The sequence below is a fragment of the Staurois parvus genome, unplaced genomic scaffold (assembly GCF_062004578.1).
Source record: "Staurois parvus isolate SC_StPar_1 unplaced genomic scaffold, SC_StPar_1.0 ptg000106l, whole genome shotgun sequence".
NCBI lineage: Eukaryota > Metazoa > Chordata > Amphibia > Anura > Ranidae > Staurois > Staurois parvus.
In genome coordinates this window covers 7,645,044-7,670,570 of record NW_028317902.1, presented here as the reverse complement: position 1 = coordinate 7,670,570, position 25,527 = coordinate 7,645,044, and positions in this window count along the sequence as shown.

Genomic DNA, 25,527 nt, shown 5'->3' with positions numbered 1-25,527 from the left:
TTATTTCCTAGAACCAGGAGATTTATTTGCACATTGTAGCCAATATATAAATGTTTTATTTACAGATATTTCTAGCCAGATCCATATCTCATGCCATTTTTTAGTCTCTCTAGCATGTCATCATCTTAGTCTACTTTTCCAGTTTATCTTGTTACTTCTGTCCAGTTTCCAACAAATATCATCATTTCACATCAACATACTGTATGAGCCATTACCCTTTTAGAGAAAGACAGGAGCACAGTTAGGAGATAAAATGTATCAATTTAGGAAGATTTATTTTGATGATCTTTCGCAGAGGTAAAACCTTCGTAAATATATGCACAGCATACAAAATGCTATATGCACAGCAGAACAGTGATGCTGAACGATAGTGATGTCTAAACACATCAAAGCTTTTTATTTCTTATATAAAAACATACAATAATGTTCTTCGACTTTTGGGCTGCTTATTATTAGCACTGAACCCTAACAGAACAAAAGGGATATAATATTAAGTTGTTTTATAAAGCATTGGTATTGCCTAAACATGGACATATTGATGCTTTTCTATTATAGCACTACCCTCTAAAGGAGTTGCTGAGATTTGGGTCCCCCTGTAGTCCTGCACAGCCAGGTAACATGTAATTTCTTCAGACATTGTTTTATTAAGGGGTATTGAACTTGAATAGGGTTTAGGGGTGTATGGGATGCCCTTAGCAACTATGTACAGGTCCACAGACAAAGATTCTCTTCTCAGAGAGCTCTCCAGCCCTCCCAGTATATCACCCCAGATGAATTTTCCTCTTCACGTGGCTGCCTGAGGGAATTCCTGAGCAAGAGGACCCAGAAACTGCCACTTTTTGCATGCTTCAGGACTCTGAGGGTTTGTTTGCACAGTGTCCATTAAGGTGTGGTTTTCAGCACTCCTTCGCACATGAATGATGTGAAAAGGGCGCATTGAAGACAACTGTATTCTATGTGCCCTGTTCACACCATGTATGTGAGTGATGTGCAGAAGAACTCAGCAACGGGCATTTTGTTACAAGCCCTGAAGCAAGGAAAGCCCCATTCATTCTAATTAATGGGAAAAAGTGTGGTAGGAGAAGGGAGAAGAAATCTGTCACATACCTTTTGAAGCAGGACATGTGACCTTCTCTCCTCCTGTTTGCAAGTGTTCTTGACACCAGATTCTGATTGTTTTGAATATGTAAACTGCCAGTGTGATGTAAAGCAATGACAAAGATGTTCTGTGGTCTTTGCGGAGTGTAAACCACTGTCCTTTATGAATAAGCCCCATGTGTTTGCTCTGTGAAGTGCACTGCTGTTCAGAAACGTTCATACAGTTGTGTCCAAAATTATTCAACCCCCAATGCTGTAAAGGGGTTTAGGGACTATAGTGTACATTTGGAATTGTATTCAGAATCAAATCCTACAAGGACGTTGTAACTACCCAAATGCAACTAAAATGACATCAATTGTTTATGTAATACAGTAGTAAATGGTTCTTATGTGGTTTCTTCATTGCCACAATTATTCAACCCCTTAAAGACTACCACTCTGAAGAACAGAGGTTCATACAGGTGCTTTCCATCAGGTATTGAAAACACCTGTGGATGTCACCGAGCAGCAATCAAGCATAATAAGCACCAATTAGGCAGCTTTAAAATGACTGTGATACTCAGCTCCTTCTAGACATTTACTGGTGTGGTTACAAACATGGTGAAGGCAAGAGAATGGTCCAGGAAGACAAGAGAAGAGGTGATTTCTCTTCACAGGAAGGGCAATGGCTATAAGAAGATTGCAAAGATGTTAAACATACCAAGAGACACCTTAGGAAGCATCATTCGCAAATTCAAGGCAAAGGGCACTGTTGAAACGCTACCTGGTCGTGGCAGAAAGAAGATGCTGACTTCGACTGCTGTGCGCTACCTGAAGCGTAGAGTGGAGAGAAGTCCCCGTGTGACTGCTGAGGAACTGAGAAAAGATTTGTCAGATGTGGGTACAGAAGTTTCAGCCCAGACAATAAGACGCACACTGCGTAATGAAGGCCTCCGTGCCAGAACTCCCAGGCGTACCCCCTTGCTGTCTCCAAAGAATAAGAAGAGTCGACTGCAGTATGCCAAAAGCCATGTGGACAAACCACAAAAGTTGTGGGATAGTGTTCTGTGGACTGATGAAACAAAATTAGAACTGTTTGGGCCCATGGATCAACGCTATGTTTGGAGGAGGAAGAACAAGGCCTATGATGAAAAGAACACCTTGCCTACTGTGAAGCATGGTGGAGGGTCAATCATGCTTTGGGGCTGTTTTGCTTCTGCAGGTACAGGGAAGCTTCAGCGTGTGCAAGGTACCATGAATTCTCTTCAGTACCAGGAGATATTGGATGGAAACGTGATGCAGTCCGTCACACACCTGAGGCTTGGGAGACGTTGGACCTTTCAACAGGACAATGATCCCAAGCATACCTCCAAGTCCACTAGAGCATGGTTGCAGAGGAAAGGCTGGAACATTTTGGAGTGGCCATCGCAGTCACCAGACTTAAATCCGATTGAGAACCTCTGGTGGGACTTAAAGAAAGCAGTTGCAGTGCGCAAGCCTAAGAATGTGACTGAACTGGAGGCCTTTGCCCATGAAGAATGGGCGAAGATACCCGTAGATCGCTGCAAGACACTTGTGTCAAGCTATGCTTCACGTTTAAAAGCTGTTATAACTGTAAAAGGATGCTGTACTAAGTACTAAGATTGAATGTCACTTGGGGGTTGAATAAAACTGATAATGCTGTGAGCACAGAAAAGACATTTGTGGTTATTTCATTATAACTGTTATGTTATATTTGTCTGACCTACAAGTGCCTCTTTAATGTAAATGTAAGCAAGATGACTGAATGATCAAAAGCAATGTCAAACTGGCCAAAACACTCAATTTCAGTGGGGGTTGAATAATTTTGGACACAACTGTATGTTAGATACTTCAGAACCACTGTTATTTCTCTCCCCATGTACCTCCAGTGCAGTTTTCCAGTAGACATATTCAATTTAAACATAGAGGGTGCCAAACAAAAGTTCATAAAGTTAAAAGTGGTATTTTATTTATTTCCCAAATGTCAATAGGAAAAAAAACACCATGTAGCCAGTGTGTTTGGAGCTCAGCACTCTCCCTTCATCAGGGCTGCTAAAAGCACATACACAATCATACATATTGATTAAAATATCAATCTCGCCCCTGTTTTCTGGAGCACTGCTGAACACAAAACACAAACCATCGGACTTTATAAGGACTTCTTAGGAAGGAACAGTGATGTAATCTGCTTTCCAGGTGCAATCAGTGGGCTTGACTAGGGGATACTAATTTACCCTCTCTGGTACACCCATACTTCAAGAATGCTTACAAAGCAACGATGCAGTTTAATGGGGCATCCTCTGCCTAGAAAACTCTCTTATACAGTAGTGCGCAAACGTTTTAGGTAAGGTGTAAAGAAATGCTGTAAAGTAAGCATGCTTTCAAAATAAATAAATAAATATATATATAAATATATATATATATATATATACATACATATATATATATATAGAGAGAGAGAGAATATTTTTATCGATGTAGAAAATGCAAAGTGAACTAACAGAAGAAAAACCATAATCAATCAGCAATTCAGTATTTGGTGTGACTACACTTTGGGTTTGAACCAGCATCAATTCTTACACTTGCACACTTTGCACACTTGCACAAAAGTCAGGGATTTTGTAGGATTTGAGTCAGGTGTATGATTAATCAATGATACCAGGTGCTATTGGTCATCAATTCCATATGTCGGTTGAAACACAGTCATTAACTGAAACAGAAACAGCTATGTAGCTGACTTAAAACAGGGTGGGAAATAGCCAAACTCTGCTAATAACATGAGGTTGTGGAAGACAGTTTTATATCTCAGGTCATACACCATGGCAAGACTAAGCAAAGCAGCAAGACACAGGGTAGTTATACTGCATCAGTAAGGTCTCTCCCAGGCAAAGATTTCGAAACAGACTGAGGTTTCAAAATGTGCTGTTCAAGCTATTTTGAAGAAGCGCAAAGAAATGGGCAATGTTTAGGACCGTGGACACAGTGATCTGCCTAGGAAACGTAATGCAGCAGATGAAAGACACATCATGCTTATTTCCCTTGGCCATCAGAAGTTGTCCAGCAGTGCCATAAGCACAGAACCGGCAGAAAGCAGTGGGACTCAGGTACTGTCTGAAGAAATCTAGCCAGAAGTGGTCTTCATGGAAGAATTGCAGAAATTGGTAGAGTTTTTTTGCAACTTTGGGGCTGCATTTCTGCAAATGGAGTTGGAGGTGTGGTCAGGAACAATGGTGTCCTCACTGCTGAGAAATACAAGCAGATACTTATCCATCAAGCCATACAATCAGGGAGGCACTTGAGGCCCCAAAGTTATCCTGCAGCAGGACAACAGCCCCAAACATGCAACCAATGGCAATAAGAACTATCTTCAGCGTAAAGAAGAACAAGAAGTCCTGGAAGTGATGGTTTGTCCCTCAGAGCTCTGATCTCAACATCATTGAGTCTGTATGGGATTACATTAAGAGACAGAAGGATTTGAGGCGGCCTACATCCACAGAAGATCTGAGGTTAGTTTTTAAGATGTGTGAAAGAACCTACCTACATGAAAGTGGAAGAAGGGCCCTGTTTTTTACAGAAGTGGATTGAAATCCATTATAAACCTCCAAAGGCTCAAATCAAGATCAGAAGGTGCCTTTCTAGTCACTTTTGTATATGGAGAGGCATGAGACAAGGGTGCCTGCTTTCCCTGGCTCTGTTTTCTCTGGCCATAGAGCCTCTGGCCACCACCTTGAGATCATTTACCTTCACAGAGGGGGCCCAAGTGGGAACCATCACTAAGAAAGGCCCTCTGCCTTCTATCCCATTTTGCTACCATGTTGGGGCTTCAAGTGAACTGGGACAAATCCTTTATCCTCTCCATTGACCATGGATGCAATCCAATGCTTCCTCTTCAATTGATGGATACCATTCGATCTAGGAATTATCTCCCCAGATGTCATGAATTCTGTACCCTAAAACTAAACCCACTCTTTACAGCTCTCAAAAGGAGAGATTCCTGCAACTTCAAACCCTTAGGGACTAGACCCAGGTCTGAAAAGACAGCTTGCAGCACCATATTCCTAGATTATCAATAAGAAAGCACCAATCCTATAAATAAACAAAAAAACTGCAAAATCAAAATCATATGTTGACATATGTGAATCATAAATACTCCCACAACATAACACATAGAAAAAATAATCAGCGGATTATGTGGTGGAGCACCCACATTTAGTTTTGAAAGAAGATCACTTCATCTTTTTGTTTCACAAGATTATGGTGATTAGGGACTTTTTTCAACTTGATTGACATTTTAATAATTATTTTTTGTATGTATTGTATTGTGGGAGTATTTATGATTGACATCATTGACATGCCAGCCAATATCTTGCTCTTGTCTTTTCTGCTGCTGTCCATATCTTCACTACTACTCATTACCGACCTTGTTTTGTTCCTTGACTATGCTTCCAACCTGAAATTACTCATTACCGTTCTTTCCTTTGACCCTTTACTACACTCCGAACCTGCAACCACTTGTTAACGACCTTTGGCTTGTATACTGACTGAGTACCCGCTTGATCCTCACCTGCTATTTCTGTTTGCTCATCTCCTGGTGGGGTAATCCTGAGGACAGCAACTTGATACTGCCATGCAGCACAGCCCATCTCCACCATCAGCAGCTCTGGTGAATACTGGTTAGTGCTTAGTGCTAGACCTTGCACTTCAGGTAAGCCTGTGCTATTCAGCAGGGTGACCTGCCTGTGTACTTTTCCAGCTGGCCGGTTTACTGCTATAGCTACTGGTCTCCAAGCCTGACCCCTGACAATGACAACAGAGCAGGAAATGTCTGAAATGTGATTTTCAATCCTCCCCCCTCCTTACCAAGCAGTGCCCTGGGGAAAATGTACCAATGCAAAGAAAACTTTTTTTAATTAAATTTGGTCAGGAGCAGTGATTTTTTAAATATAAAAAAAAATAAGGTCAGTGCAGTACTGTCACATTTTAAATGGCAGTTACTTAGGCATGCAACATTGTACCCAAATGAAAGTACACATATGGAGCTTTCTTTTGGTGCTATTTATTCACCACTGGGTTTATTTTTTGCTATATAAATGAAAAATACTGAAAATGTTTAAAAAAAACCCTTAATCTTCATTTTTAGTAAAAATAACCCAAAACAGTGTATATTAGTTATTATGTGTGAAAATTGTCTACAATAGTCTACAAACTAGTGTATATACTGTATATACAGTGCTCAGCATAAATGAGAACACCACAAAAGATTTGTCAGAAAAAAAATTTACTTTCCTTTCAGAATCCACACTTTCTTTGGGACACTATGCTACAAAATACTCCCACAAATATGGGCCATTGATTTCAAGCAAGATTTGTTAATTTGCACACACAAAAAAGTATTTTTCCTAAAAATTCATTCAATGAAAGTCTTAGGAGCAAAGCTAAATTTTAGACAACAAAATCCGAATTAACATGAATTCAACTACAGGTGATTCTAATTATTCATTAAACAGGTGTCCAGCAGACGGTTGATTATAAAAGAGTGTTACTTAACCACTTCCTATCCGTCCGTTGTATATAAACGGCCGGACGGTAGCAGTGCAGGGGCGGGTGGCCGTTTATAAACGGCCTCCCCACCCCTTGTTTGTGCACGCTCCCTGGGAGCGCGCAGTACCGCAATCCAGTGCCCGCTGTGTCCGGAGGACACAGTGGAACACTGATCGTTGTACGAGAACTCTGTGCGAGGTCCCGATCATGTGATCACTGATTGGCCAATCAGTGATCACATGAAGAGTAGTAAGCAAGATGCCACTTCTGACATCATTGCTTACTACATGTGAAATCTGTGAATGATCACAGAGGTCATATGGTACAAGGCTATTCACAACAGTCTTGTACCATGTGACAAGCTGTGACCAATCACAGCTCACACAGTATTTCTCAATGGCTGCAAGAATGAAGCCAGAGAGAAGGAGAAATGATTGCTTTTACTTCCTTTATGGGTGTAAAAGCAATCAGTGTAAAAAAAAAAAATCTTCATAACCCCCCACAAGTAGTACAGTGTCACCATGGTGACACTGTACTGCTAGGGTGACAGTATGTAAAAAAAAAACATAAATAATAATATAAAAAAATAAAATAACAATGTAAAAAAATGTTTTAAAAATTATAATTTTGGGTTATAAACTAATTTGGGTTATTTTTTTTTTACTAAAAAGATAACTGAATACATGTTGGCTAAGATTTATAAAGAAAGATTATTTATTTGCAAAATTGTATAAGAAAATTTTTTGGACTTTTTCATTTATATAGCAAAAAAAAAAAAATCCCCGTGGTGAATAAATACCGCCAAAATAAAGCTTTATCTGTCTCAAAAAAATTCTAAAAAATTCATATGGGTACAGTGTTGCATGACCACGCAATTGTCATTCAAAGTGTGAAAGCTGAAAATTGGCCTGGACAGGAAGGGGGTAAAAGTGTCCGGACTTGAACTGGTTAACAAAGAAAACCCCTTCCCACTTCATGCTGTCAGCAAGGGCACCACATGGAAGAGAAATGTCACAAGGCCTGAGAAAGAAAATAATTTCTTTACGCAAGAAAAGTGAAGGCTACAAGAAGTTCAGCAAAGCTTTACTCATCAGTCAGAATACTGTAGCAAAAGTGATACAAACATTTAACAAAGATGGAACTGCAACCATCTCACAGAGATGTCCAGGCTGTCCCCGTAAATTAACAATTCAACAGGAGCGTCGTCTGATGAGACTGGTTGAAGAAAATCGCCATGCAAGTTCACTACAGTTAGTTAAAGAAGTAGAAAGCCAAACTGGGGTGATTGTTTCCCGTGACACAATGCGGCTTACACTACAGAGCAATGGCATGCATGGGTGTCATCCACAAAGGAAGCCTCTCGTAAAGTCTATGCACAAAAAAGCCCACCTAGAATTTGCCAGGGCCCATGCTGAAAAAGAAGAAGACTACTGAGACTCTGTAATCTGGAGTGATGAGACTAAAATAAATGTTTTTGGAACTGATGTCTTCAAAACTGTATGGTATTGCAAAGGTGAGGAGTATAAAAAAAAAGGCATGGTGCGTAAAGTGAAACATGGTGGTGGTAGTGTCCTCCTATGGGGCTGCATGAGTGCTGCTGATGTCGGGGAACTGCATTTCATTGATGGTATCTTGAATTCACAGATGTACTGCTGTATATTGAAAGAGAAGATGCCACATGACTCCGTGCCCTTGGTCACTTTTACATTACAATGATGCAAAACACACATCTAAGGCCACTGTTGCATTTTCTGAAGAAGAACAGGTTAAAAGTGATTCAGTGACCAAGTATGTCTCCTGATCTGAACCCAATCGATCACCTATGGAGAATTTTTAAGAGACTAGTTGAGTATCACTTTCCATCCAGCATCCAGGCTCTAAAAGAGGTCATTCTTGAAGAATGAAAAAAGATAGATATTGCAATATGCAATATCGTCACATGCCTGATGAAGGAGTCCTACGAGACTCCGAAATGTTGACTCGCTGTAACTATGTGATCGTTCATTAAACCTTTTGGACCCATATTGGTGATCCTCAGTTTCCTTGTGACATTCTCCCTTGCTGACACTGTTCGGTTCCAGCCAACGGTCACTGCAGCACCCACTTGTACACTTATACACAGCCATTTTTAATGCAGGAATATGTACATTTGGATTGTACACTTGCAAATATGTCGCTAACTTGTTCCTTCCATGGCTAGAAGAATTGATGGTGTCCTTACAAATCATGGAGGTCATACAAAATACTAGATGTAGTAGTTTTTGTTGTGGGGTGTATTCATTTTTGCATCAACTAATTTCAGTAAAACTGAAGATTTTGTCATAAGTTATATTATTAACCTCACTTTCATGTAATGAGCTAAAAAAATGTTCTATAAAACTCTTTAAAAAATCGTACTTTTCAAAAGGGGTGAACTCATTTATGCTGAGCACTGTATGTGTGTGTGTATAAATATATATATATTTGAAAATTGATCAGGATGCTGGTATGGGGTATGGCGGTGATCAGGACTTTGGTATGGGGTATGACAGATATTGCAAAAAAGAAATAAATATATATATATACAGTGGGGCAAAAAAATATTTAGTCAGCCACCAATTGTGCAAGTTCTCCCACTTAAAAAGATGAGAGAGGCCTGTAATTGGCATCATAGGTAGACCTCAACTATGAGAGAGAAATGAGAAAAAAAATCCAGACAATCACATTGGTTGATTTGGAAAGAATTTACTTGCAAATTATGGTGGAAAATAAGTATTTGGTCACCTAAAAACAAGCAAGATTTCTGGCTCTCACAGACCTGTACCTTCTTCTTTAAGAGGCTCCTCTGTCCTGCACTCATTACCTGTATCAATGGCACCTGTTTGAACTTGTTATCAGTATAAAAGACACCTGTCCACAACCTCAAACAGTCACACTCTAAACTCCACTATGGTGAAGACCAAAGAGCTGTCGAAGGACACCAGAAACAAAATTGTAGACCTGCACCAGGCTGGGAAGACTGAATCTGCAATAGGCAAGCAGCTTGGTGTGAACAAATCAACTGTGGGAGCAATAATTAGAAAATGGAAGACATACAAGACCATTGATAATCTCCCTCGATCTGGGGCTCCACGCAAGATCTCACCCCGTGGGGTCAAAATGATCACAAGAACGGTGAGCAAAAATCCCAGGACCACATGGGGGGACCTAGTGAATGACCTGCAGAGAGCTGGGACCAACGTAACAAAGGCTACCATCAGTAACACACTACGCCGCCAGGGACTCAGATCCTGCAGTGTCAGACGTGTCCCCCTGCTTAAGCCAGTACATGTCCGGGCCTGTCTGAAGTTTGCTAGAGAGCATTTGGATGATCCAGAAGAGGATTGGGAGAATGTCATATGGTCAGATGAAACCACAATAGAACTGTTTGGTAGAAACACAACTCGTCGTGTTTGGAGGAGAGAGAATGCTGAGTTGCATCCAAAGAACACCATACCTACTGTGAAGCATGGGTGTGGCAACATCATGCTTTGGGGCTGTTTCTCCACAAAGGGACCAGGATGACTGATCCATTTACAGGACAGAATGAATGGGGCCATGTATCGTGAGATTTTGAGTGCAAACCTCCTTCCATCAGCAAGAGCATTGAGGATGAAACGTGGCTGGGTCTTTCAACATGACAATGATCCCAAACATACCGCCCGGGCAACGAAGGAGTGGCTTCGTAAGAAGCATTTCAATGTCCTGGAGTGGCCTAGCCAGTCTCCAGATCTCAACCCCATAGAAAACCTTTGGAGGGAGCTTAAAGTCCGTGTTGCCCAGCGACAGCCCCTAGAGAAGATCTGCATGGAGGAATGGGCCAACATACCAGCAACAGTGTGTGCCAACCTTGTGAAGACTTACAGGAAATGTTTGACCTCTGTCATTGCCAACAAAGGATATATAACAAAGTATTGAGATGAACTTTTGATATTGACCAAATACTTATTTCCACCATAATTTGCAAATACATTCTTTCCAAATCAGCCAATGTGATTGTCTGGATTTGTTTTCTCATTTTGTCTCTCATAGTTGAGGTCTACCTTTGATGCCAATTACAGGCCTCTCTCATCTTTTTAAGTAGGAGAACTTGCACAATTGGTGGCTGACTAAATACTGTTTTGCCCCACTGTATATACACTCTGATATTAGGTTGTTTATGACATTTTCCAGCATTTTTAGTAACATTTCCCTCATGAAAGGTTTTCTTTAAAGGAAACACCTGATCAGTGACATATGAAGTGTGCAATTCCTGCCTCTGAAATGCTAGTTACCTGGCTGTCATGCTGATCTAAGCTACAATGCTTTCTGAAACACATAGCTCCCAACTCTCCCTAGTTTGAAGGGACTGTCTCTCTTTTGAGACCAAATCCCTCTGTCCCTTGAGCAGATTAATTTGTCCCTTTTTTTGGTCTGCTGAGTACATCCTCGGTACAAAATGTACTATTTTGTGCCAAAAGTGTTACACTGTACAACACTTTTCATCCAACCTCAGTATTACTGTATTTGTTTTGAAAAGCCAATATACAGGAAAAAAAGCACATGCATGCTTTAGCCAATAATTTTAAGCATGTCAGATCTTTGTGGTCTGTATAACCGGGGCTGTGGCATGGATGTGACCTTTGCCTACTTACTGTGCGTTAAAAAGTTTTCCCCTGATGTCGCCTGATTCTTGTTCACAGGAGTGCTTAAGTAAGTGCACTCCTGCCACCAACAAAGAGAAATATAGCTAAAAAAGCTTTGAGCATAATTCTAATTTAAGACCTAGCCTAGCAACAAAAATTGTAAAAAGTTAGTGAGCAATGGTAGCCCCTGTGTTGGTATTGGATTCCTCAAAGTTTGAATTGCTGAACACTGCTCTTGCTGTATACTGTTTGTCCACAAGATGTCAGCACTGTAACACAACATTGCATCTATGATTTTTGTACCATTTCATTCCTCCACATTTCTAGTGAATCGTACTCTATATTTTGCAGTGTACGCACACACATATAAATAATATAAATAACATTATAATATATAAATGTTAATTCATATATATATATATATATATATATATATATATATATATATATAAAACATTCACATTTATTATCTTTCTGATATAACTGTAAATTCAGAAAATAGTAGGCTGGGTTTTATTTAAACAACATACTGCCCTAGGTGCATCTGATAGTTTGCATCCCTTTGTAAAGTTCTGTCCTTTTTATCCTAAAATGAGATATCAGAGGTGGTATGTTGTCTACATTGCTGCCCTTGCACCTTCTTAACCTGCTAATGTAGGCAATGGCCTGCTGAGGAAATAACAGGTCAGCTGGAAGGTATTCAGCTAAAATGGTGTAGATTGAGGTACAAGATCATTCTGGGAAGTAAAATGTACAATGTGTATTATGTCCAACACAACAAATCTATAGTATTTTGGATTTTCTGCAAATAAATTATTAGTTAATGCTTACCTTATTTATAGTATTAATTACATATAATATAGTATTTGTTATATATATATATATATATTTACATATATATATATATATATATATATATATATATATTTTGATGCCCTTCACCTGAATTTGTTTGACTGGTCTATCAGTAATACATGCATAAATATTACATGAATATTTCTGTCACTGCTATCTGCTAAATGGGAAATGTCACTCCAGTCACCTCTGTGCTTATTCCAAACTCCATACAGCCAGACTGAGGCAAGAGAAGACTATGAACTTTCACTTGGGAGGCAAACACACCCAACTGGCCCTATTATAGTAGGACAGCCTTCCGTGGGCTAAAAATGCCAGACACAGCATTTACCACAGCGATTAGTGGTCATGATGAAAGATGACTGATGTCTTAAAGAACATGGTTTATTTTAACACACCTTTTCACATATGTGCTAAAAAGGAGGGTTTTGGTAGGGACTGAATAGTAAAGAAGAAAGTGAAATACCATGCTGTCATCTTGATCAGCCTGATGAACGCGCGCCATTTTGGAAACCCAGTCCATGCGGTGACATCATCCCTGTAGGCCTCCATGCGCCCCTCTGCTACTCCCCGAGCCCTGGACACCTCCGGAGTGGCGGGAAAACACCCAGAGCTTGGCCAAAGGACCTGATGCTCCCACTGGACCTCCATTACTTGACATGCCTACCTGTTACCTACCTATGTGAGTGCAATTTTATCATTAAATCTGCCTGATTTTAACCGTGTACACTTAGAGTGGCGCTGCTGTCTCTCTTCTCTACCTGTCATCATGAACACTCCTTTTATTAAAAGGTTCTTTTGAAATGAAATGCACTATGCAGCCACAGATACACTGTACTTTTAAAAACACTTTATAGATTTTTAATATTTAGTTTAATTTAATTGACATTCCAGTGGGCTCATTGCAGTTTACCAACAGTCTGGCTAAAGAAAACAGTACTGGGAGTGATCAGCACCATCCCTCCTGTGAACTGGGTCTCTTGGTGCACCCCCAACTCACTGTAGTAAGAACTGGGAGGAATCTATTCAATCTCAGACCACTCAAGAAGACACACAGCCACTCAATGAAGTTGGACGAGAAGCAATTTAACCTAAAACTGTGTAAGGTTTTTTTTTTTGTTTGTTTTTTTACTGTTATCTGTTATCAAAACTGTTATAAAATCAGTTTATTCAGTAAATTGGTTGCCAGAGGTTACAGCATATCATTACAGCTCACTGACTGGTTGGTTGAGGTTACAGCACACATTACGGTTCACTGATTAGTTGCTAGAGGTTACAGCACATGATTTCTGCTTGCTGATTAATTGCTAGAGGTTACTGCACATTATAATTGCTCATTGATTGGTTGCTAGAGATTGCTGCACATCATTACTGTCACTGGTTGGTTTCTAGAGGTAACTGCACTTTATTACTGCTCACTGATTGGCCACTAGAGGTTACTGCACATCATTACTGCTCACCCATTAGTCGCAAGAGGTTACTGCACATCCTTACCATTCACTGATTGGTTGCTAGAGGTTACTGCACATCATTATTGCTCACTGGTTGCTAAAGGTTACTGCACATTATTACTGCTCACTGATTGGTTACTATTGGGTACTGTGCATCATTACCATTGTTGCTGAAGGTTACAGAGAGTGCTCATTGTAGTGATACTGGGGATGCACCCAATATACGGGAGGGCCCCAGGTCACAGACACTCACCAACCCAGTAGTAGGTAACCCCAGTCTTTGCTGTAAACTGTGGTGGGCCTACAGGTATAGCAATTAAATCAAACTACATATTTTAAAGATACAACAAAGGGGCTGATTTACTAAAGGCAATCCGACTATGCACCTTACAAGGGCAATTGAGCACATTTTCCCCAGAGCTTAGTGAATGTGGTGAAGCTTCACTTTGTAAAGAATACCCAATCACGTGCAAAGAAAATTTAAAAAAAAACCCAGATTTTTTGCATACCCTTTGGTGATAGAAATTGGCAGTTTCATCACATTCACTAGCTCTGGGTAAAATGAGAGTAACTGAATTTGCCTTTAGTTAAACAAACCCAGTGTTTTTAGAATGTACAGAGCACCCTTGATTGCATAATGCATTTTTTTTATCAGATCATCTTTATTAAACTTTTTTTTCTCTTCCATTTTCACAAGAAAACACAAAAACATACACTTCACATTAACCAAACTTTTAACTAGTTATCTTAATATTTCAATGTTTCATAGTCTACAATATATGCATATATATATATATATATATATATATATATATATATAAAAAAAAAATATATATATATATATATATATATATATATATATATACCACCAGACTCCATTGCCCTCTTAAAACCCTATCCCTTCAAACGTCTTGAATTAAATTATATACAACAAATAAATATTAGGTGGTTTTCCTATTATTTAAATATACCCTTTATTTAAGGCTCTCTAAACAACCAAAAGATTCTCCCAATGTTATCAAAGATTCCATATACTTATTATTTAATTATTCAACTTTCCAAGTGCACTATATCCTTTCACTGCTATTTATGTCTTTGACCACCCCGTGTTTTCCATCTACTGATTTCCACTTGCTTTAATCCCTCAACTACTGGAGTACTTCCCTCAATATTATCTAGCACTAAAAAAAAAAAACCCTTATGTGCTTCACCCTAGCAAACCTGTCCCTAACTAATTGTACAATATTTAATCCAGGAATTTCCAGCCAGTTACACCACAGTTTTGTAACTATATCTGGGCAACCCCTATGTTGATAAACCATGTATTCTTTTTGTAAAACTTCATTATCTGTTTTTACTCATAGAGTGAGTTGGGGGAGCCATGGAGATCCATTTCTGCGCTATCAATTTTCTTACTATATATAGCAGATAAAGGATCACCATAGAGGTCTGAGGAGTATATACTTCTGTAGCCAGCCACCCCAATACACATATCTTGGGTTCCATTGGAATGTTAACTCTAAACACATCATTAATAGTTTCCAATACACAAGCCCAGTATCTAACCAATTTAGGACATCTCCACATCATATGTACCAGCATCCCAATATCCCTCTCACATCGTGAACTTAGAGGATTATCCCTTTTATGCTACCCAAAAAGTTTCTGGGGGGGTCTAATATGTGTGATGTATAACAAACAGTTGGGCAAGTCTCTGAGATGCAGAAAAGGATACCTGTTCTATATTATAAAGAATATCAGACCACTCCTCATCATTCAGGGGGCCAATATCCATTCGCCAATGTGATCTACACCTCAGAGAATTGATTTTGACCTTCTTTTTAACAATGCATTATAACTCCTTGTTATCTGTCCCCTCTTAGATGTCGCTGCTAGACTTTGGTTAATAAATGTGGGCATTACATAGACCCAAGACATCTGTCTAGACTGGGTTTGGATAGCATGCCTGAGTTGCAAATATTGGAAAAACGTTTGGAAGGCAGACCAAAATTCTCCTGCAAGATCTAAAAATCTTTCACATACTGACCCTGATATAGTTGTGGGATATACACAAGGCCTCTTTCAGACCATTGATTAAATCCTGAAGTTTAATAGCTCCAGAAAATTTAAGTTCTGAAAGATTTGGGTGTAATCAGTATACCCCTTGTACTGACAATGGTCCTTAATCCTATTCCAAACCTTGTCTATCATGGCTAGGGTGGGGAACTGCCTAACTGGTCTGAATTGACTTGCCTCTAAACAATCTACCATTTTTTACCAAGGAATAGCGTAGACACTATTTTCCTAATTGGGTCAATACTCACATCTTCCTCCCAACCCGTTAAATGTTGGAGCTGTGCTGACAAAAATTATAGAAATGGATTTGGAAAGGCCAGGCCCCCATTCTCCTTAGCTTCCTGCAATGTTTCTAATTTAATGTGTGAGCTATGCTTTTTCCAGATAAGCATAGTGTCCAGCTGTTTAACCCCTTCCCGCCGGCGCCTCCCGGCCCTTTAAGAGTTTCAGACGATGGGAGGCGAGGCGGGTGGGGCGTGGTTTAGGGATCATGTGACCACCATGACGCGGCATCACGGCGGTCACATGATTGGGAAAGGTCCCGATCGAAAGAGCGGACCGGGACCTTTCCGTGAGTACAGCACATATGTTTTTTGTTACATGAACGCAAATGTGCGGCCGCTCGGCGTCTAGGCCCAGACGCCGGGAGGCCCCACATTTGTGTTCAGCCGGCGTAAAGGGGTTAAAAATAAACATAGGGAGCCACACCAAAGCATTATGTAAAGTATATAATAATTGTGGCATCCATATAATTTTAATTAGGTTTACCCTCCATACTATTGAAAGGGGTAGTTTGCATCAGATTATGACTTTCTTTTTAAATTTAATAAACAGTGGGTTAATATTTAAATCTGCATACCTAGAGACATCCCAATGTATAACTATTCCCAGATATATAAATGTTTCTACCACCTTTATCTGAGTAGCAATTGGTGGCAAGGGGTCTCTGAGAGGGTCAACAGGCAGGAGAACAGACTTATTCCAACTTATATTGAAACCTGAGTAGGAACCAAAAATATTAATAAGAAACGTCAAACCTTCTATGGATGTAGATGCATCTCCCACAAATAATGCATCATTTGCATACAATGCCAATTTCTTCTCCGTCTCACCTCTCCAAAATCCTACTGACCCTGGGGCCTAGGGCAGTGCCGAGTATCCAAATGGTCAGTCTGCCTCTGGTCTATAAGAATCCGCAACCCTTCTCTGATTTCAGTAACACCACAACAATGGCTTCGTAGATAGATTGTGCAAGTCTGCCCTGTCTTTTAGCTTCCATTATTGTAGATAATAACTCTGTAAGAAGTATATTGCCAAAGACTTTATAAATTGGGCATACCATCACTCCCAGGAGCTTTTGCCCTGGGGGAGGTTGCAATTGCTACCTGTAGTTCTTCCAAGGTAATGGGTGCATTCAGAAACTTTCTGTCTGAGTCCCCCAACTCAGGCAGAGTAACCTTGTTGAAAAAGTTGTGGAACTCTTGTTCCCTGTATGAGACTTTACATGCATAGAGATCTTCATAAAACATTCTAAATTCCTGTATAATTGAGGGGGTATCTGTAACAATACTATCTAAGTGGAGCCGCAGAGTAGGTATATGGGCCGAGTGTGTTTGTGATCTTGCCGCTACTGCTATCAAATGTCCTATTTTTTCACCTTCCTCAAATAACATAGGTAAAAAATGTATTTTTTTCCACACTACGTAAAGCCTCGGAGCCATAAAACTGCTTAGCATCAAGCCATTCCCGTTCCATCTCCCTGTTAGGATTTTCCACATATGCCTGTTCTGTTTCCCTAGCATAGTGCATTTTACAAGGTGAACTAACCCTTTAATATTCGTTTAACAAATAAACAGATGTCATAGTTTTGTATTTTTCAGCATTCACTTCCATGAAAGCTCTCTCATTTATTAACATATCATCTCATGATCACAAAAGAGGTCCGTGCTGGATGGCTTTCTTCTGCCAGGAGCTGTGATCACACATCTGATAAGGGAATCCATAACTGTATAACACCCAACAGCTGTCACTCACTATAGGTCCCTCTCTGACTGAGGTCTAAATGATGTGTGTCTCCACTCAGGACCACCAACCCAATATACTGTATATTATTTGTATTGGCCTGGGGCACGCAATCTAGACATGTTTGGTTGCTATGGAGTTTGGGCATCCTCTGAACTCATCTCTAGCAGAACTCTGAACTTGCACTGTTTTTTTTACTCAAATGAACTGCAGACGGTCATTCCCTCTCTGCAGCTCGTGTACACAAAGAGACAGGCTGCGGGGCAGGAATGACCCGGCCCGTAGCTCACTGGAGTAACAAGAGAATGCAAGTTCAGAGTTTGGCTAGAAATGTTGTGCATGAGGATGCCCAAGCTCATCTTTAGTTACAAATATCTGGATCAGGAGTGTCCAACCTGCTACCCGTGGTCCGCATGCGACCCGGGCAGGTCTGGAGGGATGTCAGGGATGACGTGCAAGAACAGCAGCCATAGCGGTCAGCATGGATAAGCCAGGCACAGGCACATCTGCAGGGATGCTTGGGCTGCCGTGTTTACAATAACAGATGTACGTGATGGGCCATTGGCATTTCTGGGTATAGTGATGATGTATGGACTATACTAAGATCATGGGTGTGGGTGATGGGCTGGGTACAGTGGTGATTTATCTATATCAGTGATCATTAACTTGTGATCTACCTGACGCTTTCTACTCATCAGCTATCCTTATTGTTAGTGTATTTATTATTAGTGTTAGTGTCGCCCAAGACAATTCCTCTTTTTCCAATGAGGTCCAGGAAGGTCAAAAGGTTGGACACCCCAGTTCTAAATAGTTTAATGTGTTCAGAGGACACCCAGGCTCATCTCTATTCTTAATAAGCAGTAAAAGAGCTTTACAACAAGACATCTCTAGGTGCTTTTATTGTGGAATTATTCATTCTCAAAGATCACAAGACTCTAGGGTTAGGTTTCAGTTGGTTTTAACAGCTGCTAGCATCCTGCCAAGATTCTGGTGCCGCAGAAAGTAACTGGTAAAGATTTCAGTAAGACTCCTTTCATACAAGCAACAGGCTTTAAAAAGTGATCTGTGGTGGTTCACGTTTCAGATCATTGAACAGACATTAAAATACAGTTCTGAAACCACAATATCTGCATTTGCCATGTGGTCGTGGCACAGTCCTATTTACTTTAATGCCAAGATAAAGCTAGTGTGCTACGTCGCAAAGCAATGCCAATATGCTAATCAGAACTTCTCCTTTGGTAAAGTAAAGTAAGGTAAACATCAGATGTGAGCATTACTACCAGAACACAAACATCTGTTTTATACCATGGGCTTCTGCCTATGTGAATTCAGCCTGTGTTAAAAACATTGAAAACTACATTTCTCCACAATGCTTATAGCTACAAAGATAAATAAGGGCTTGTTTTAAAGTCCTTTACTGCTTGAACAGAATATGTAAATACCCATGCAGAGGTTCACTATAATTAAATAACTGATCATGGGAAGTACTTCAACATGTAGTGTCATCAGTGGCAGGGGGCTGCGAAAATCACTCCCCAACGAAGCAACCTCGAACCTCACTTTCCTTATTCTGCATAGACAGTGATACCATAACTGGCATGGAGCAACAGCATGGATAAATTGATAAGGTGAGTAAGGCCAAACCGAGCATGGAATAGAAATAGTGGGGGAGCATAGAGCAGACAGAAAAGACTGAGAGAGGACCATAGAGCAGGCACTTATAAGGAGGTATGTGGAAAGCCGTAAACTAATGGGAATTCAACTTCAGAGCCTGTGAGTATAATAAAATACAAACAAGCACAGAACTGTGATGCCACTTAGAACCTCTGGTAAATCTTACTATAAATTTTGCAAAAATAATTAATAGAAAACTGTAAATCAACAATCTTTTATTTGCATTTACATCACCCTGTTCCAATGTTAGAAAGCAAAGTACTCGTGTAATCAGGCAGAGATGGAAACAGCCATTCTCTGACACATGCACATAGTTTTGAGGCAGTAAAGGTGAATCTGTTATTTACCAATTTCTATGAATTGGGACTAGTATGCAGCGCCTCTATCAAAACCTTATCATACAGATATAATTTATTTATAATCAGTAATAGACACAGATATAGAAACAGTGCTACCATTTTGGCCTTAAATATTCTTTGCCAAAATTAATAAATGAGTGCATTCTAGATGTGTAATTCATTAAAACAACCTCTTACTAGGGGTGTTTTCCAGGATAAAATAAACTAATCTGGTCTTTCTATAAAGTGATATGGAGGTACCCGACCCCTTTTAACTCCCCTCCATTATCAGAAGCAGGTGTCCATTGTAAAAATGTCCTTCAAGCTATTTTAATAGCCTCTTACGTAACAGGAGAGGCAAGGAAATGTGAAAGGTGTTGTGGCCACTTACAATGGGTTATATATTTAAAGGCAGAGTACAAAAAGAGAAAGTGATATGCAAAGTATAGTAACTCAATCAGATAAATCTGTTTCACTGTCTAAAAAATTTTAAGAATTCAGCCCAATGCAAGTATATTGTTGATTGGGTGCTATGAACAAAATGCAATTGGTCTTTGGTCTAATGGGTTTGATACAATTTAATTCTGTTTTTCCATGTTTATTCTTTTAAACACAATACATATTTTTTAAATTATTTATTCATATTTGAATAGATATTTAATACAGCGTGCATCCGTGGGGTTTGTTTCACAGAGCACTATGGGTGTTCCAAAGAAAACATGGCATTAGCTCTTTTCTGTAGCCTCCCTGGCGGTATTTCCGAGTGTAGCTCGGGGTAAAGTTTCAGTGCCACAAGCGGTAACCCCGAGCTACACTCGAGCTTACCATGCAGCTTCTCCGTGATCTGTTCTTCACTTACCTTGTCCTGTGTTCCCGCGATGTCCCTCCTGCAGTGTCCCTGGCAATGTCCTCCGGAGGATGCCGGCATCTGTCATCTGGGTTCCGTCCCCTGCGAGTGTCGGGACGTACGGGGACAGAACTGGCGGGAAATTTGAAAATGACCAAAAGTGACATTCACTAAATTCACTAAAATCACATAGCAAAACATTACTGTATCAAACCATTTCACATACATTTTGTTCCTAGTGCTTTGTCCTATGCCCTGCCTGCATTTTTACTGTTCTTTCTGCCTGGAAACTGAGAAATGTCCATGGCGTCCAAAAAGCGTCCCTTTAGGTCAAAAGCGGTTTTAGACCAGCTAGAGAACAGCGATAGTAAATCAGAACCACTTGCAGAATTGAGTGATAATGATTCGTGGGGAAATTCGTCATCAAACACTGAAAACGATTTTGCGACTTTGATGTGCGAACTTGGCGCTATATTTCAAATGTCAGTGTTTTTGGTTTGATTATATTATTATTATTATCTCTAGCTCCCTGGTCTCCTCCTCCCATGCCCGATTGCAGGACTTCCCTAGGACTTCCCCCATCCTCTGGAACTCCCTACCCCAATCCATCAGACTGTCACCTACCCTCCTCACTAGAGATGAGCGAATCGAAGTATCCGAAGTGGAATTCGAGTCGAATATCGGAAAAATTTCGATTCGTGCCGAATCCGAAAAACAGCCTAATTCGGACGCGCGAATCGAAATTTTTCCGAAAATGGCGGCTGACATGTGCGGCGACGGAGCGGGGATGTCGGGGAAGGCGCGCAGACAAGGCGCGCTGCCCCATAATGCATTCCTCAACGACATGTGATCGCATCAGCCAATCAGCAGCCAGCCAGCCAGCACTGTGTAATGGTCGAGGTATATATAGCGGCCATTTTGGAAATCTTCATTTGCCTGCAGTCATTGAACAGAGGCAGACCGCTCTGTACTAGGGACAGGGACAGAGTTAGGGCCACAGAAACGAGAATTGGGGACAGAGAGAAGTTACTTAGGGACAGAGAACAATTACTCAGGGACACAGACTTGTTAATGAGGGCCACAGAATCGTTATTTAGGGACAAAGAAACGCTAGTTAGGGCCACAGAATTCATACTCAGGGACAGACAGAATTTTCACTCAGTGCCAGAGAATTGTTACTTAGGGCCACAGAAACGTTATTAGGGCCACAGAATTTTTACTCAGGGACAGACAGAATTGTTACTGAGTGCCAGAGAATTGTTACTCAGGGACAGACAGAATTGTTACTGAGTGCCAGAGAATTCTTACTCAGGGCCACAGAATTCATTCTCAGGGACAGACAGAATTGTTACTCAGGGACAGACAGAATTGTTACTGAGTGCCAGAGAATTGTTACTCAGGGACAGACAGAATTGTTACTGAGTGCCAGAGAATTGTTACTCAGGGACAGACAGAATTGTTACTGAGTGCCAGAGAATTGTTACTCAGGGACAGACAGAATTGTTACTGAGTGCCAGAGAATTGTTACTCAGGGACAGACAGAATTGTTACTGAGTGCCAGAGAATTGTTACTCGCACAGACACAAAATTGTTACTTGCACAGACACAGAATTGTTACTCGCACAGACACAGAATTGTTACTCAGGGCCACAGAATTCATACTCAGGGACAGACAGAATTGTTACTGAGTGCCAGAGAATTGTTACTCAGGGACAGACAGAATTGTTACTGAGTGCCAGAGAATTGTTACTCAGGGACAGACAGAATTGTTACTGAGTGCCAGAGAATTGTTACTCGCACAGACACAAAATTGTTACTTGCACAGACACAGAATTGTTACTCGCACAGACACAGAATTGTTACTCAGGGCCACAGAATTCATACTCAGGGACAGACAGAATTGTTACTGAGTGCCAGAGAATTGTTACTCAGGGACAGACAGAATTGTTACTGAGTGCCAGAGAATTGTTACTCAGGGACAGACAGAATTGTTACTGAGTGCCAGAGAATTGTTACTCGCACAGACACAAAATTGTTACTTGCACAGACACAGAATTGTTACTCGCACAGACACAGAATTGTTACTGAGTGCCAGAGAATTGTTACTCAGGGACAGACAGAATTGTTACTGAGTGCCAGAGAATTGTTACTCAGGGACAGACAGAATTGTTACTGAGTGCCAGAGAATTGTTACTCAGGGACAGACAGAATTGTTACTGAGTGCCAGAGAATTGTTACTCGCACAGACACAAAATTGTTACTTGCACAGACACAGAATTGTTACTCGCACAGACACAGAATTGTTACTCAGGGCCACAGAATTCATACTCAGGGACAGACAGAATTGTTACTGAGTGCCAGAGAATTGTTACTCAGGGACAGACAGAATTGTTACTGAGTGCCAGAGAATTGTTACTCAGGGACAGACAGAATTGTTACTGAGTGCCAGAGAATTGTTACTCAGGGACAGACAGAATTGTTACTGAGTGCCAGAGAATTGTTACTCAGGGACAGACAGAATTGTTACTGAGTGCCAGAGAATTGTTACTCAGGGACAGACAGAATTGTTACTGAGTGCCAGAGAATTGTTACTCGCACAGACACAAAATTGTTACTTGCACAGACACAGAATTGTTACTCGCACAGACACAGAATTGTTACTCAGGGCCACAGAATTCATACTCAGGGACAGACAGAATTGTTACTGAGTGCCAGAGAATTGTTACTCAGGGACAGACAGAATTGTTACTGAGTGCCAGAGAATTGTTACTCAGGGACAGACAGAATTGTTACTGAGTGCCAGAGAATTGTTACTCGCACAGACACAAAATTGTTACTTGCACAGACACAGAATTGTTACTCGCACAGACACAGAATTGTTACTCAGGGCCACAGAATTCATACTCAGGGACAGACAGAATTGTTACTGAGTGCCAGAGAATTGTTACTTAGGGACAGACAGAATTGTTACTGAGTGCCAGAGAATTGTTACTCAGGGACAGACAGAATTGTTACTGAGTGCCAGAGAATTGTTACTCGCACAGACACAAAATTGTTACTTGCACAGACACAGAATTGTTACTCGCACAGACACAGAATTGTTACTCAGGGCCACAGAATTCATACTCAGGGACAGACAGAATTGTTACTGAGTGCCAGAGAATTGTTACTCAGGGACAGACAGAATTGTTACTGAGTGCCAGAGAATTGTTACTCAGGGACAGACAGAATTGTTACTGAGTGCCAGAGAATTGTTACTCAGGGACAGACAGAATTGTTACTGAGTGCCAGAGAATTGTTACTCAGGGACAGACAGAATTGTTACTGAGTGCCAGAGAATTGTTACTCGCACAGACACAAAATTGTTACTTGCACAGACACAGAATTGTTACTCGCACAGACACAGAATTGTTACTCAGGGCCACAGAATTCATACTCAGGGACAGACAGAATTGTTACTGAGTGCCAGAGAATTGTTACTCAGGGACAGACAGAATTGTTACTGAGTGCCAGAGAATTGTTACTCAGGGACAGACAGAATTGTTACTGAGTGCCAGAGAATTGTTACTCGCACAGACACAAAATTGTTACTTGCACAGACACAGAATTGTTACTCGCACAGACACAGAATTGTTACTGAGTGCCAGAGAATTGTTACTCAGGGACAGACAGAATTGTTACTGAGTGCCAGAGAATTGTTACTCAGGGACAGACAGAATTGTTACTGAGTGCCAGAGAATTGTTACTCAGGGACAGACAGAATTGTTACTGAGTGCCAGAGAATTGTTACTCGCACAGACACAAAATTGTTACTTGCACAGACACAGAATTGTTACTCGCACAGACACAGAATTGTTACTCAGGGCCACAGAATTCATACTCAGGGACAGACAGAATTGTTACTGAGTGCCAGAGAATTGTTACTCAGGGACAGACAGAATTGTTACTGAGTGCCAGAGAATTGTTACTCGCACAGACACAAAATTGTTACTTGCACAGACACAGAATTGTTACTCGCACAGACACAGAATTGTTACTCAGGGCCACAGAATTCATACTCAGGGACAGACAGAATTGTTACTGAGTGCCAGAGAATTGTTACTCAGGGACAGACAGAATTGTTACTGAGTGCCAGAGAATTGTTACTCAGGGACAGACAGAATTGTTACTGAGTGCCAGAGAATTGTTACTCGCACAGACACAAAATTGTTACTTGCACAGACACAGAATTGTTACTCGCACAGACACAGAATTGTTACTCGCACAGACACAGAATTGTTACTCAGGGCCACAGAATTCATACTCAGGGACAGACAGAATTGTTACTGAGTGCCAGAGAATTGTTACTCAGGGACACCTAATCGTTGAATTAAATAGTATGTCAGACAACATGCAGAGGAGTGGCAGAGGAGGCAATGTTTTAGGAGCGAGCAGACGTGGCAGCAGAGGAAGGGGTCGAGGCAGCAGTATTCGCAGCCAGAGGCCAGTGCTCCCGGTGTCATCCAGCGGTCGTGTCTCCACCGACAACCCTGCCGTCATTGATTGGTTGGCTCGGTCGTCTTCCTCTTCCCAGGTCACCTCTGACACCTACAGCCAACGGTCGGTGGGTACGTCAGACACAACCGTTAGTTGGCATGGCCCGGGACCAAGCCCACTGAAATCACGTGTCCTCTACCTGCCCCTGTCCTTTGCTGTTCCCTCACCAAGCGAAGTATCGCATGCTGTGGGCTCAGCCCCACTGTACAGTGAGGAAGAGCTAACAGAGGGCGGTCAGGAACGGGGGGAGACATCGGCCTTTTCAGCAGCCAAGCGAACAAGTACTGGCGAGGAGAGTGGCTCGGTAGCCGGTCTAGAGACAGGTCTGTCTCCTGACCCAGACGCAGCCGAGGGGGCTAGTAGTGAGGCGGAGACCCTACTTGATGATGAGGAGGTTGATCGCACTTGGCAGCCTCGTCGTCATCAGGCAATTTCTTCCGCATCAT